The 9275-nt window shown below is 55.4% G+C and overlaps 1 protein-coding gene across 1 annotated transcript in view; it reads left to right on the top strand.

The window, feature by feature from the left end:
• Positions 1–368: 368 nt before the first annotated feature.
• Positions 369–9275, top strand: part of BRD3 (bromodomain containing 3) — a 64545-nt gene continuing 55638 nt past the window's right edge. The window contains exon 1 of the mRNA XM_042965206.1: positions 369–1134. The gene's annotated coding sequence lies outside the window, so the exon portion shown is untranslated. The remainder of the gene's footprint in view (positions 1135–9275) is intronic.

The raw sequence follows: 9275 nt of genomic DNA, 5'->3' as shown, positions 1-9275 counted from the left end.
ATTTTAAATCCTTTTATATCCCTCCCGAAATGTGTTCGGGCTCAGAAAAATCACAGGTGGAAATGGAAGAGAGAATAAAAACCACAGAGAAGGGAAGAGCATTTTGGAGATTTTGTTTTGTTTTGTTTTCCAGAATATTGACCATTCTTTGGACGGCAGCTAATTGGTAAGTGAACCTGTTTCCGTGAACAATGCTTGTAAGAGACAACATTTCTCAAGGCTGTCTCATCAACCTGAGAGTTTGAGCCTGTCTGGGCACCCTCCCCACTGGCCCAGGTCCCTCCACCAGGCTCCTCACAGCACTCATGGCAGGTGGCACTGGGAGAGAGGAGGAAGAGAGGGGGGAGCGCCTGGGGGCTCCATTCTCTGGTAAGTTTGTCGCATGGTGTTTCCCGCACCTTCACAACAAGCCTGTGCCGTGGGCGCCTTTATTCTTTTTCACAATGAGGAAACTGAGTCTCAGGTTGAGAAGTCGCCCGAGTGCCCACGGGCACCACCGTGGAATTCAGTACTGGCTCCAGGCAGAGCCCAAACTCCCAACCGGCAGACGACACAATACACCATGGCACGTGGATGGATGGATGGATGGATGGACGAAGGATGGAAGGATACACACATAAACGCTGGGTGGATGGATGAGTGAATGAGGGAGAAGCAAGCACCGAGGGTCTTAAAAGAAGAGAGAGCAACCTGTGTCCACAGAAGCAGTCAGCAAGGCTCTATGACAGTGGCAGAGCTGAAACTAAGAACATCACCTTCTTCTAGGACTTGAAAAACCGTATTTGGTCACCCGGTGATAAGTATTTCACCAGGAACGGTGCATTGCCAAATCCGCAGGGCTTGCCGGGAGGTGGCAAAGGAACAGACCACATGGCAGGGATGCTGAGACGCTCTGTGTAGCAGGCAGAGGCCTGGGGGGCGGGTGGGGGATGGAAGTGCTGGCCCTTTAATGGCCAAGCCCAGGGCTCTGGATTCCGATGGCAGTTGAGGGAGGGTTGCAGAAGAAGAGGGACACAGGGCTTCCAGGAACTGTTCGCCAGCTTTCCAGACTAGACAGCCCGCCTCTGCTGGGCCACCATTTTCCAGGGAGTCGCTGTCACTGCCTAGAGACCCCCAAGGCTCCCGCCAGCCCAGGTCAGTGGGGGTTTGTGTTAATTCCCTTCCCCCCAGGTAACTATCCCAGGACAGCTGGTTTGGGAGACTTCTGTCCCTATTTCCCCTCCTTGGGCTCTCCTCTCTTTTCCCCCGTCCCTGCCCGTGGTCCATCAGGACAGGTGTTTTGCCCACCATCCCGTGGGTACCGGTGGGCCTTCAGCTGACCTGAGTCCGAAAATCCACTCCCAACCCCAGTATCCGGAAAGCCTTTTCTCGTCCTACCATTCTTCTCTCCCTCCCCGGTCTACTTCCCAGGTACCGAGGGAGCAGGTCAGACCGGGTCCTGATGTCACATTCCCTCCTCCTTCGGCCTTTGCCCAGTCTGCACCTCCTGGACATCCGTCCTTCACTCCCTCCTCACTCCTCCATGCTATTAAGCACCTCAGCCTCGTTTCCCCTGTATCACCTCCCCTCTTGGTGCCACCCTCCCAAGGGTGACTGAGAGCCCAGTTTGCCTGGCACTGTCTGAGTTTAGAACTGAAAGCCCCCATTCCCGGCAGCCCCTTGTTCCACGGAAGCCAGGACGGTCCCCTGCGCTGTCCCTTCCTCGAGGACACTAGGCTCAATCCACATTCTGTCCCTTCCGGTCCCTACCAGCACCGTGGCCCTCATCAGAGTCCATTCGCTTTTCCACCGCCCTCATATGGGGTCATGGGAGCAGGGAGAACCCTTTAGGGCCGCAGTGCCTGCTGGGAGGGGCACTCAGTAGGTACCCAATAAAGACCCTCTGAACGAATGAATCCTGGAATATTCACTTTCACTTCCTGTTGGATTTAAGCCTAACCTACCTTGCCCCAAAGCCCCCACAACTAAATCTGGCTGCTCTCAGCTTCCACCCTCCTCCAGGCCTGGACGTCTCCGGGGAGGGCCCCCTCCAGGTGGTGCTGGGTGCAGGGCACCAGTCCAGGGCACCCCCCCAGGCCAGGCTGGGCGGGTCATCTAGCAGGAATCCCCGGAATGCGGCTCAGACTTCCAATGCCAGGCCCCACCTGTTCCGGTCTGCAAATCCCCTCCCCACCTCCTCTGGGCTAATCCCCTTGGTTAGAGAAGGGTCCCGATGAGTGAGAAAAAAAGCAGCTCCTGTGACCTGAGCGGCCACATGGAAATCGGGAGATGAAACGAACGGGGTTTTCCAAGGCTCTGGAATGGGGTGGGGGGGGGGGGGTATTCTGCACCAGCGGTTTACCGGGTCATTTTTAAGGAATGTAAATGGGGCCGCTAGTGCTCCCCCCTGCACTCCCCTGTCACGTCCAACTGTTTCCATTTGTCCATGTTATTAAAACCCCCGCAGCTGTTCTTACTGAGCGCCTACTGTGTGCCGTCCCCTCGTCTAAGGACGTCAAATACAGCCTTGTGAATTCCCAAACATGGTCGTGAGCTATTCTGATCTTTACAGATGAGGGAAAAAAATGGAGGTTCGGGGGGGCCCCTGCCTTGCCCCAGGCCACGCTGCGGGGAAATGACGGAGCTGGGGCTGGACCCCGCTCGTCCCGCCCCCAGAGCCCACCCGGTACAGGGTACCGAGCCGCGGGGGCCCTTCCCCTCTGTGGATGCTGCTCCCACGGATGCCAGTAATCCCAGCAGCTTTCAGGCTGCGTCTCCCGCCGACAGCTATGGCTCCTGGCCCCACCAAGCACTTTCCAGTCCGTTCCCCTGGTGCTCAGAGTGCTGGCTGCCCCTTTGGGCTGTCCCCGGGGCCTGGTGACTATGAACGCTTCTGTGGGATAAGGTCCAGGAGCCCCGCTGTTGGGGTGCGGCCCTCACCTGCGCCCGGAAGCCCACGGGGTGAGCGCGAGTGCGTAGGGGCCCGGCCCCCCAGCACCCACCTTTCTGGGTTTCCCGGGCTGGCTGCAACGAGGAGGAGCCAGCCGCCTAAAATAGAAAAGCTGACATGGGGGGGGGGGGGACGCCAAAGGCCAAAGTCCCAAAGTCCGAGCGGCGCCCAGCTGCTCTCCCCACCAGCTGCAGGCTGGCTCCCTCTGTCCCTGGCTCCCCCAAAGAGCCTCTGTGGCCCCTCTGTCTGCCCACCCCTTCCCTCCGGGTTTTTTAAATAGACCCCCCCAACCCTCCAAGCTACGGAACTGAAGGGAATGAAGCCCCATCTTCTCCAAGGCAGCTCGGAGGCCTGGGGTAACGCAGCTGGCAGCTGTCTTCCTGCGTGAGCCCCACCTTGGGGGACAGAATCGGAGGCCCGATCCCTGTTGTTTCCAGAGCCCGCAGGCAGCTGGGGCAGGTCCCTGCCCTCTATGCTTCTACTTTGGGAAGCAGGGGGCAGGCTTCAAATTGGGGCTGTTGGGTTGTCTGGGTCAGAGGAGGTGGGGGGTGGACGGTTCTGGATAGTTCCAGCCCCAGACTTAGATTCCCTGTCGATCTCGGGGTCTCATGTTAAAGCTGTCGGGGACCGTGAGCATGGAGGAGGTCATTGAAAGGGTAGGAGCGGTGCTCCCTAAAACCGAAATGGAAGACAGACCCCAGTGCCCGTTCAGAGCACACAGACCCTGCAGTAATCCCTCCCAGGGACCGCCCCCGCCCCCCCCCCCCGAAACCACTGCAGGCGGCACAAGGCTGTGACAGAATGTCCACGGCAACGTTATTTATAAGGATGAAATAATTGGAGACAACTTAAATGCCCATCACGAGGGGAAGAGGTGAGTCAGTCATGCTCCATCGGATGCTGGAACATTCTGCAACCACCAAATGAATGAGGTAGCTGGGGAGGCCGTGCCGGGGGTGGGGGTGGGGGCGGTCATGGCATTTTGAGAGATGACAGAATTTTTGTAAAACAAAGCTACGTGTGGGGAGAAAGAGAAAGAACCTTAGAGCAGAGGCTCTGGAGGACACAGAAACTACCACGGGGCACCCAGGGGGAAGGACCGCGGGGGCCGCCGTCAACCTTGCTTGTATGTTGCCCAAATTCGTCCAACCGGTGTCCCGCCTTTGTCACTAAAGAAAATAAGCATGGGTCTCGCTCACGCCCACGGTGGGAGAGGGACGCTGGATTCAGCTGAGCTGTCGCAATTGTTCTCTCATGTCAAGCCGGTTACCTGGCCCTCACTCCCCCCCCCCCCCAACCACCCCTGGTGCTGCTGGGAGATGTGGATAGGAGGCTGGCCCCACGTGGTCCCCACCCTCTGGGAGCTCTCTGTCTAGGGGGACAGGCAGCCTTGCTGGTGGGTTGATAGAAAGTCAAAGAGGCCTTCCCACATGCCGTTTGACCAGAGGCACCCCAAATGCAGGGGCTGCCCCAAAGCAGGATGCAGGCATTTGGGGGCAGAAGAACAGGCCGCGTAAACAAAGGCCAATGGTTGGGGGGGGGGAAGCAAATGGGAGGAGGCTGGGGGAGCATGGAAGACGGGCTGGGAGGGGTGAGGGGAGCCCAGGCAGCAAGCTGCGGGAGAGCATGATCTTCAGAGGCAGACCAGGGAGGCCGGAGATGCTCAGAGCCTCCTGCTGCCTGAGGCCTGGAGACAGCTCGGTGGGCGGGGAGGCGAGCCCCCAGCACCCCACGGCGAGGGGAGCACCAAGCTTGCAGACGGTCACGATGATGGCCCAGAGGATGAAGGAAACCAACCTTCTGGGGCAGCAGCAGAAACCGGGTCAAGAGCAGGGCTCTGGGCTCAGACTGCACGCGGTCCCCAAGACTGGCTGGGTCTCTCGGAGTGGCCCAGACACTGGGTTCTGCTTCCTCCCCCGAAAAATGGTGCTGGCGTGGGGACAGACCCGCCTCGGAGGGCTGTTTCTGGTGGCAAAGGCATCATGGGTCTGCAGCATGTGGCCCCACCCCCATTAGGAGCTGCTGGGAGGGGGTGGGCCTTCTCCGGGGGATTGGCAGCTTCCAGCAGGTCCTGAGCGAGGAGGAGTTTGATCTCAGAGCACAGGGTCCCCGCCCTCGGTGGCCCAGGCAGACGCTGGTGGGTGAAGGAACGGCAGGAGGCTGGCAAGGGCGGAGGACGCCCTCGTGAAAGCAGCTACTGGAGGCCCTCGGCCGCTAGGCTCCTCGCTGGGCAAAGGGCCCCTCGGACGGCGGGGCAGAATCCCACGGGCCCCCAGTGTTTCTGGGTCTCGACTCTAACTGGCCATCTGGAGGGTCCTATGTCTAGTCCTGATGTGACTGCTCTCTCTCCCCTTGGCTGAGATCTCAGCCAGGCCCGGGGTCCCCCCGGCCACCCCACGGAGCGTCACTCTCTCCAGCGCTCCCAGGTCCCCTGCCCAATGGCGAGCCCGCAGGAGGCCTCCTCCGGCCAGCACTCCCCTCCTCGATGCTCTGGGGGTGCCCCGTCGGCAGGGCCTGTGGCAGCCCCGTGGGGCTAGGAAGCCGCTCTGCCGGCCCGGCGTCCAGATGGCTCCGGCTGTCCCGGGATGCGCGTCCATCCATCCCTTGGTATTTCCGCTTTGGGCCTCCCCGATGATCTGTCTGGTGTCCGAGTCCACACTCGGAGAGGCCCCTGGAGAGGCTTCGGGCATCTTCCCAGGCTCCGTGAAGCCTCCATCAAGTGAGGTCGGCTGCCCACACCCAGCTCTCAACGTGCGGAATCACAGTGTGAACACAGTAGTTGATTCTTAGAGGCTCGGAACTGCTCAGTGGCTGCAAGTGTGAGTTCCACAGTCAGACACGCCCAGGCACGTCCTGACACCTCAGTTTCCTCATCTGTAAAATGGGAATGGGCAGACCGACTTGTCTGGTGTTCCAAGGATTCTTACACAATAACACGGAGCACTTAGTGCCAGGCCTGGAACCCAGGAAGCACCCAGAAGGCACAGGTGTCCACAATCTTTTTTTTTCTTCTTTGTAAATCTGTCATACAATTGAATGTGGGAGGCCACGCAGTTCTGGGAGTTGTGCACACGAATACACCTGTGTCACCGGGACTGTCAGATTCCAAACCCCGAGATTCCCTCCTGTCGCCCCTTTGCAGTCCTGACTCCCCCATCCCTGGCCGTCACCAACCCGATCCATGTCCCCAGGGTTCTGCGTCTTCCAGGATGGCCTCTAGATGGGATCACACAGGGTGTGACCTTTGAGACTGGCTTCCCCCGGACAGCATGATGCCTCTGAGCGTCACCGACGTGGTTGTGCCTCCGGCTTGTCCTTCGTCACTGTCGAGTGGTGGCCCACTGCCCGTATGGCCCACCTTTACCGGTGTGCTCGCTCAAGGACCTCTGAGTTGTTTCCAGTCTGAAGCGATGGTGGACAGGGCCGCCATGCACGTTGGTATACAAGCTTTTGTGTGAACATGAACTTCTAGTTCTCTCCAGTCAGTACGTGGGAGCTGGATTTTGCTGGATCTTTTGGCAACACGGTCTTGCAGAGCGAGCGGCTGCCCCATTTTGCTGTCCCGCCAGCGGTGTGTGGGAGCCCCGGCGGCTATGATCCTCACCAGAACCCGGCCCGGTCAGGCTCTCCCATCCCCTCCCCTTCTAATCAACACGCAGTGGCCTCTCATTGTGGATTTGCTGCCCACGGTCTTATCGTGGCCAAATACGCACGCCATAAAATTGGCCCTTTAAGCCACTTTTTAAATATACGATTTAGTGGCATTAAATACAATCAGCACGTGGGCACGCGGCCGTCCCCGCTGTCCATTTCCAGGACTCTTTCAGCATCTTAAACTCGACCCACTAAACGCAAACTTCCTGTTCCCCGCTCCCCCCCACGCCCCTGCCCCGGATAACCTCTCTCCTCCTTCTCGACGGATCTGCCCATTCTGGGCATTTCACATAAATGGAATCACACGGCATTTGTCCCCGCGTGTCTGGCTTGTTAGCACGATGTCTTCAAGGTTCGTCCGCGCTCTAGCAGGCGCTAGGACTCCGCTCCCGTCAGCGGATGAATAGTGTTCCGTTGCATGGGTCTGCCGCATTCTGTAAGGCAGCTACTGACGGACAGCGGAGTTATTTCCATCTTTTGGCTCTCGGGAACAAGAGAGCCTGTGTGTACTTGGGTGCGTAAATATCTGTTTACACACTGTGAACTTGGGTGCGTAAGTATCTGTTTGAGCCCTGCTTCCAACTGTTTTGGGTATGGAACTGTGGCTCTGACTTGCATTTCTGTGGCTAATGATGTGCGTTTCTCTGTACCTTCTTTGGTGAGGTGTCTGTTTAAACAGTTTGCTTATTTTTTTTACATGGCTCGGCTTCCCATTGTTGAGTAGCGAGAGTTACTTCCAGAGGGCGGACACCATCCTTTGCGGGACGTGTAATTTGCAAACGTTCTCTGCCAGTCCGGGTCTCGTCTTTATTCGCCTGGCCGGGTCTTTCACAAAGCAAAGCTTCTTTTGCCTTGATGAAGTTCCCTCTATGACTTTTTTTCTCTTATTAATTGTGTGTCTGGCATCATATCTAACCGTCTGCCTAATCCACACCGTCACAAAGATTTTCTTCCAAAAGAGTCATTGTTTTACGTTTTCGCAATCAGATATGCCATCCAGGTCGAGTTCGTGTTTGTAGTAGGGGTGAGGCATTGCTTAAGGCTCAACCACTTTAAAAAAAAAATTTTTTTTTTAACGTTTATTCACCTTTGAGAGACCTAGCATGAGCGGGGGAGGGGCAGAGAGAGAGCAGGACACAGAATCCGAAGCAGGCTCCGGGCCCTGAGATGTCAGCACAGAGCCCGACACGGGGCTTGAACCCACGAACCGTGAGATCATGACCTGAGCCGAAGTTGGACACACAACTGGCTGAGCCACCCAGGACCCCCTTGGCTCAAACACTTTTGATCATGCACTCTAAAAGTCCGCTGTTAAGTGCGTAGGCGTCTACGATTGCTACGGCCTCTTGGTGAATGGACACTTTCATCTGTATGTAATGTCCCTCTTGATCCCTGGTAGTTTTCTCTGTTCTGGCACCTGCTTTGATATTAACCCGGCCATGCCAGCCTCCTCGACTAGTATTTGTATATGAGTTTCTATCTTTTGATTTTTAACCCACCTCTGTCATAATTGAAGCTTGCTATAGACAGCCTATTGCTGGGTCATGGATTTTAATCCATTTTGACAAGTTATCTTTTGTCTTTGCTGTGTGTAGGCTGTTTATGTTTTATTTTGTTGCGTACAGAACACATAACATGGTAACTACCCCCTTAACTAATTTATAAGTGTAAAATATATTCTTACCAAGTCTAGGGAAGCCATTTACCTGTAACATAATTATGGGCATGTCTGGATTTGGGTCTATTGTTTTATTATTTATTTTCTGTTTGTTTTTTTTCTTTTACCTCTATTTATCTTTTCATGCCTTAAAAACTTGTTTGAATACTTCTTTTTTTAATAAATTTTTTTTAACGTTTATTTATTTTTGAGAGAGAGACAGAGCATGAACGGGGGAGGGGCAGAGAGAGAGGGAGACACAGAATCGGAAGCAGGCTCCAGGCTCCGAGCCATCAGCCCAGAGCCCAACGCAGGGCTCGAACTCACGGACCGCGAGATCGTGACCTGAGCTGAAGTCGGACGCTTAACCGACTGAGCCACCCAGGTGCCCCAAAACTTGTTTGAATACTTCTTAATGATCCATTGTAATTTATCTATTGGGAATTCTGACTATGTGTTTTGTGTGTGTGGTTTTTTGTTTTGTTTTGTTTTCTGAGAGAGAGAGAGAGAGAGAGAGCACGCTTGAGTGGGGGAGGGGCAGGGGGAGAGAGAGAGAGAGAGAGAGAGAGAGAGAGAGAGAGAGAGAGAGAGGGAGAGAGAAGCTCAAGCAGGCTCCACACTCAGCACAGAGCCTGGTGTGGGGCTCGATCCCACGACCCTGGGATCATGACCCAAACTAAAATCAAGACTTGGACACTGAGCCACCCAGGCGCCCCTGGGTATATAGTTTTTTAGTGGATTGTTTAGGGACTAAAATAAGTATATTTCTAAGTTTACTTCACAGTCCACAGCATGTCAATATTTTAGACCTCACCAGCACATTGGTCCCTTTGCCTCGGTCTCTTTATTTATAGTTGTCACGTGAATCGGAACCAAAGACACTGAATATCCCACTAGACAGTGCAGTGTTTCCTTCTTTCAGCCATCACACACATCTCTTAAAAATTAAAAGGAAAAAACAGACCATTTACCTAAATATTTACAATGTCTGTTGTTCTTCTGTCATTCCTGACATTCCAAATTTCCCTCTTGCCC

The sequence above is a fragment of the Panthera tigris genome, chromosome D4 (genome assembly GCF_018350195.1).
Source record: "Panthera tigris isolate Pti1 chromosome D4, P.tigris_Pti1_mat1.1, whole genome shotgun sequence".
NCBI lineage: Eukaryota > Metazoa > Chordata > Mammalia > Carnivora > Felidae > Panthera > Panthera tigris.
Note: the sequence above shows the minus strand (reverse complement) of the source record. Positions and strands in the feature narration are given on the sequence as shown.